Source organism: Ursus arctos, unplaced genomic scaffold (assembly GCF_023065955.2).
Source record: "Ursus arctos isolate Adak ecotype North America unplaced genomic scaffold, UrsArc2.0 scaffold_10, whole genome shotgun sequence".
Taxonomy (NCBI): Eukaryota; Metazoa; Chordata; class Mammalia; order Carnivora; family Ursidae; genus Ursus; species Ursus arctos.
Window position 1 is genome coordinate 53,404,341 of NW_026622764.1, and position 6,000 is coordinate 53,410,340.

A 6,000-nucleotide genomic window follows, 5' to 3' on the forward strand; every position below is an offset into this window, starting at 1 on the left:
CCTGACCTGTGGCTCAATCCAACGACCCTGGGATCCAAGGACCCTGGGATCATAACCCGAGCTGAAGGCAGACACTTAACCCACTGAGCCACCCAGGTGCCCCTCCCCTCCCCCACTTTTCTGTGGCCTTCCTATTTCTTTTGTTCCTGATTCCTAGGGTTCACAGGAGCTAGGCTGTCCAGCGTCTTCAAGCTTACTGCAGACTTCTTGCATTCCCTCACCATTAGCGGGGCAGAGCCTCTCCAGTTCCCTGCTTCCCCGTGAGTACTTGTCGCTCACTGTTCCCCGGTCTGTCAGACACCCGTTGGCACCCTCTGCCTTATCCTGCCCAGATGTCAAAACCATGCCGTCTGATGGCTTGCCAAGGTTTGCTCTTATCTGCCTCTATTTTGATCGTCTTGAAGATTTCTTATTCCTAATTTTGCTGTGTCATTTATACGATTTTGGTTTTGTTATATTTGCTCTATTTTTTCACTTGGGGATTCAGAGAGATTAAAAAACTACCCCACCCCCGCTGCCATTTTCCCAGAATCCTCCTTATTGACTTTAACAAAGGGGATACACACACGTACTCACACGTACACACTCTCTCTCACACACACACACATGGGTATATCAAAGGCTTTTTCGGTTTATGTGGTTTACTTGGTTAACTCTAAGGTATAGGCTTTAATTTCTCAGAGTAGGGGGCACCTGGGCGGCTCAGTCAGTTAAGCGTCTGCCTTCAGCTCAGGTCATGATCCCCAGATCTTGGGATCGAGACCCGCATCATCAGGCTTTCTGCTTAGGAGGGAACCTGCTTCTCTCTCTCCTCTCTCCCTCTACCTGTCTCCATTGCTCATTCTTTGTCTCTCAAATAAATAAATAAAATCTTTTTAAAAAATTGTAAAAAAAATAATTTCTCAGAATCTCATTTGGTTTTCTCTACCAGTGATGTCTACGACGTATCTTATTATCAAAATGTCCTGACTTAACACTCTGGGGCCCTCCCCCAGGTGTCCAGGGGCAGTCTGGAGAGGACCTCTGCTTTGGTGTGCTGTGCAAGTGTTTGGGTCCTCAGGGCTGGTGAGCGAGGCTTAATGCGCAAACTTTAAACACATGGTACATGGTCTCGACTCCTGAATTAGTGACCAAGTATCCTCCTAAAATGATGTGCTTTTGGGGAACAGGGGCTCAATTAAGGTGCAGGTAGAAGAGAATCTACTCACTCAGGAAATGCATGATGTTCAGTTAAATGAGCCCCTGTGTCATACTCTTCAGGAATTGATTCTGTCATAGACTAAATGTTTGTGTTGAAAATTCATATGTTGAAATCCTAACCCCCAATGTGATGGTATTAGGAGGTGGGGTCTTTGGGAAATGATTAGGTCACAAGGGTGAATGGGACTAGTGTCCTCATGAAGGAGACCCCAGAGAGCTCCCTTGGCCCTTTTGCCAGGTGAGGACACAGCCAGAAGAAGGCCATCTGTGAACCAGAAAGTCGACTATGACCAGACCCTAAACCTGACAATGCTTTGATCTTAGACTTCCCAGACAGTAGAACTGTCAGAAAGAAATGTTGTGTAAGCCCCCTGGTCTTCGGGATTTTTCTTGGAGCAGCCAAGTACACCAGGACATGTTCCTTTCATGGTTCATGAAATTTTGGATCCTGGCCCACTGTGAGAATCTGATTCAAGATATAGATCTTTTCCCCCAGAAAAGTGCACATACCCACACATTTTGCACATAACATGAAATGTTTACGGACTATCTTAACCATGACTCACTCCTATGTTTAGAATTCCTGTGCTGACACATTTGTCGAAAGCACATGCCTTCCTCTGATTGGTGGGGTGCTCACAAGAGAGAGCAAGTGAGGTGCCCTCTCTCGGAGTGCTATCAAGTCTCCCAGAGTCTCGCTAAACGCGGAGCGCTGAATCACAGTGCAGGGAGGTGCCGTTTGTTCCCACGGCAGGCCAAGCTGACAACTGTGGGTACACGGGCTTGACGTCCTGCCAGGCTCTGGGCCGTGGTGGGAGTGGAACGCTCTGCTCAAAGAGCCCCACAGTTCTGGCTGCTGACACGTGGAGGTAGCCTGCTTCTCCTCCGGCTTTCCCTGCCTGGCACTTTCCAGATTCAGTCGTTAAAAGGAACCAAAGTCCTCTTCATCCACTTTGTGGCCTTGGCATTTCCACGGCTAAGTCCCATGGAGGTGGAAAGAGGCACACAAAGGCTCACTGTAAGTCACGGAAGATGTAAGTCCAAGGTCAGGTGCGCATCAGCAGGTTTGAGGTGCAAGCCGGAAGCTGTGTCCTAGGAGCCTCCCCGCCCATCTTTGCTGTGAGTCTCCTGATGAGTAAACAGCTAAGCCATCCCACAAGCACATCAGAAGGAGGCACCTGGCTTCCAGTGTTCGGCAGGACACGCTAAAATGCTAGTTTCTGAAATAAACTTGCTTCACTTTATGTTTTTTTGAAGTTTTCTTATTGGAGGGCTATTAATTTAAAAAAAGACTCAAAGGGATGAGTAAGTCTACAATTACAACAGCAAATAATCTTTTTTTAAAAAAGATTTTATTTATTTATTTATTTATTTATTTATTTATTTATTTATTTATTTGAAAGCAGCAGGCAGAGGGAGAAGCAGACTCCCTGCTGAGCAAGGAGCCCAATGCAGGGCTTGATCCCAGGACCCAGGGATCATGACCTGAGCCAAAGGCAGACGCTTAACTGACTGAGCCACCTAGGTGCCCGCAAACAATGCTTTTTGTCGGCCAAGTTTTTCTTTATAAATTCTCCAAGGAGCGTGGCTGGAAGTCTAATGGCATAGCAAGGAGCCCAGCGTGCAGTCCAGGAGATAACTGCCGCTTGATGAGAAACGATACCACCAACAAGCAGCACAGAATGGCCCCAAACCGGGACCCCCAAACTAACCCATCTCAGTCAGTGGCATCACAGTCCCCCTGTTGCACCGGCCCTAAATGAGGAGTCGTCCTTGGTCGGGCGCTGCTTCTTGCCTCCACATCCGAGCTTCACTATGTCCTACTGCTTGTGCCTCGGAGGGATGCATATCGGAAGGCCATCCTCTTCTGTCCGCACACTGCCTTCCGCCCCAGGTGAGGTCCCCGCTGCTCCCTGGAGCCCAGCGTCACCAATCGATCGCGGCCAGCTCCTGCTCGCTGCCGCTCCACGGTCCCTCCCTGCTGCCCATGTCAGGCGTTGCATGGTAGCTGCTGCTTGTTCAGTAAATCAGAGTGTGACCAAGTCACTTCTCTACTCACAGCTTTCCAAGCGACTTCCCACTGAATTGAGAATTGAATGTAAACTTAAATAAATTTCTTCAAAGGCTCACACGGCATTTACAGTAAGAGCCAGCTTCCTTACGTGGCCTCACAGGTCCCTTCTGATGGCGCCCTGGTCAACCTCTCCAACATTACCTCTGTGTCAGTGAGCTGCTCTTTCTCTCCAAGCCCCTCTTGGTCTTGGAGCTTCTTGAATCACTTATATAAGTGAGTGTTTTTCCTCATTTCTCCTCCAGCTGCTCCTCTCCCTGCCTCATTGCTTCCTATCTGTTTGCCAAACACACAACATTCTTATTCCCCCCAGACCATGGCATCCACTGGACCTTCTGTCTGCAGCCTCCTTCCCTGGGCTTCCTCTCACCACCAGCCCACAGTGCTTACGCTCCCTGTTCTGAGTGGCCTGCCTCTCCACCCCGTGCACTGAGGCTGCTCCCTGGCCTGTTAAGACAGCCTGTCGTGACCTCACCGGTTTGCTTGTGTGTTCACTTCTCTGGCTCCCCTGGAAGGGGAGCTCCAAGAGGACAGAGTCACTGACTACCTGGTCTTGCACTGCGTTTCCAGAGCCTAGAATGGCACCTGGCATCCTGATGTGATAGGGAAACCTCCTTCCTGATGAATGAACGAGCCAGAAGCTGGGGGCGCTCCTGCCGCCTGCCCCACAGAGCTGTACCAACTCTTCCCGTACTGATTTCCCCGCCATGCATCTGCTCAACTCTCTCTCCGTCTAATGGTTTCCTCTTAGCCCTTGATTTGCTCTCAGCTTGTCCCATCTCTATAGGACTGTGAGCTGAGCTCAAAGCAGTCAACTAGCTTAACCCTCCCACCTTCCGGAGGGAAGCTGCCTTACTTACTCCGTTTTCATCCTCCCCACCCCCACCCCAGTTAGCAGTGGCTGGGAGGCAGGGGAGGGACAAATGTGTCTCCTGGCCACCAGTGGCTGGGGCTCTCCCGGGGGGGGCTCAGTCTTAAGCCCTCCCCATGGGTGCCAGTTGCCAGAGGCAGCTCCTCTCTCGGGGCACTACCCCGAACAGCTGAGAACCAGCTCCCAGCTGTGGGAACCCATCAGTGGGGCCCTTGTCTGAGCATCTGACACCCGAGATCTCTGGACTGATGCTCTCCAAGTTCAAGGAGCTGAGCACCAACCCCTCCCAGGAGGCTAACCTTAAGAGTGACTAAGAAAAAGAGTTCCTGGTGTGTAAGGATGTGGTCCTTCTCCTGCTGTAATCTAGGATCTGTTGGCTCCCGAAGGCCACGTGTGTGTGCACGTGCGTGCACGTACACGCACATACGTGTGTAAGATACTCCATTATGCTTGCTTTGAGAGTGGCTCTTTGCCAGTGGTCTGCTCTGTCTGAAAACTTTTAGGAATTTCTCCTTGTGTTTGATATTCTAGAATTCCGTGGAATATGCCCAGGTGTCGGGTGTTCCTTCTCTCCCCTTTGGCCTGTGTGGGCCTCTCAGTCTGAGGTCCCACAACTCTAACTGTGCAAAAATCATCTCCGTGGTTTCGTCAAACATCACCTCCTCTCCAGACTTTTTCTTTGTAAGCCTCCTATTTCCTGAGACTTCTATTTCTGTCCTCCATCGTACCTAACTTTTCTTCAGTATTTTCAAGATCTTCCTCCTTTCCTTTTTCCTTCTGCAGCACATTCGCAAGCTGGCCTTTCATTTTCACCCATTCTGTTCTCGGCTGTAGCAGTTTTTCCCCGGATCCCATGATTCTCTTCTTTCTGGCACTACGTTTCATTCTAACCTCTCCACTTGAATCTTTGGTGTGCTTTTTCGTTTTTGTTGGGGGTTTTGAGCGGGGTGGGGGGTGAGGAGATAAGTGAGAGCACATATGCCCTGGAGTGGAAAATCCCAGGCCCTAAGGACCAGGGTTTCTCACTGCTGAGTCAGGATCAAGGAAGGCTCTCCCCAGCGTCCCCCCCCACCCCCGCCCCGAGTGCTGACAGTCTTAGGGGCGGCCTCCCTCAGAATCGAGTCCTCCAGCCTCACTGGGGCCTGGGAGAGGAGGTGGGAAACAGTCCCTGGGTGTGGTCGGTCCCACCTGTTTACCCAGCTTTGTGCCCTTCACCGACTTTCCTCTTGAAGCTAAGGATCCCAGCATCTGACTCAGCTGGCGAGGAGGCCAAGCCATCAGTCCTCTCCGGCCATGGCAGGACTAGACTCCTTCCCGGCCACCCTCCCCCCACCCTGTAGCCGCCTTCCAAACAGCCTCCTGCCTCCCCAGGGGCTCCTGGCCTCCTCTTGATCTGTCCCCTCTCTAGGTTCCCAGGGTGATGTTGGGGAGGGAGCCGGGGGCCCTGCACTATTTCAGCACTGGGGGGGGGAGGGGCATGAATGGGAAGCAGAATGTCTCATCCAAGGAGACACATTCACAGTTCATTTGTGCTTTCCTATTTTCTGGTTGTTTATTTGGCAAATCCTGGCTACTCCATGTGGTCCATCTGCCAGCACTCAGTGTCCCGTGGAGCTTGTTAGAAAAGTAGCAGCTCCGTCCCACCAGACCTCCCAAACCGGAAGCTGCCATCTAGCAAGGTCCCCAGGTGATTCAGAGGCTCTTTAAAGTTTGAGAAGCCCAGTTGTACAGGTAAAATATACTCCTGTAATTAAGAAAATGACAGGTTTAAAAAAAAAATGGTAGAGCTTCCGCAATGGCTCTTAGTTCCCCTGTTTCTGGGCTGTCAGGCTAGACTCTGGAGAGCGCTCGGTGTAGA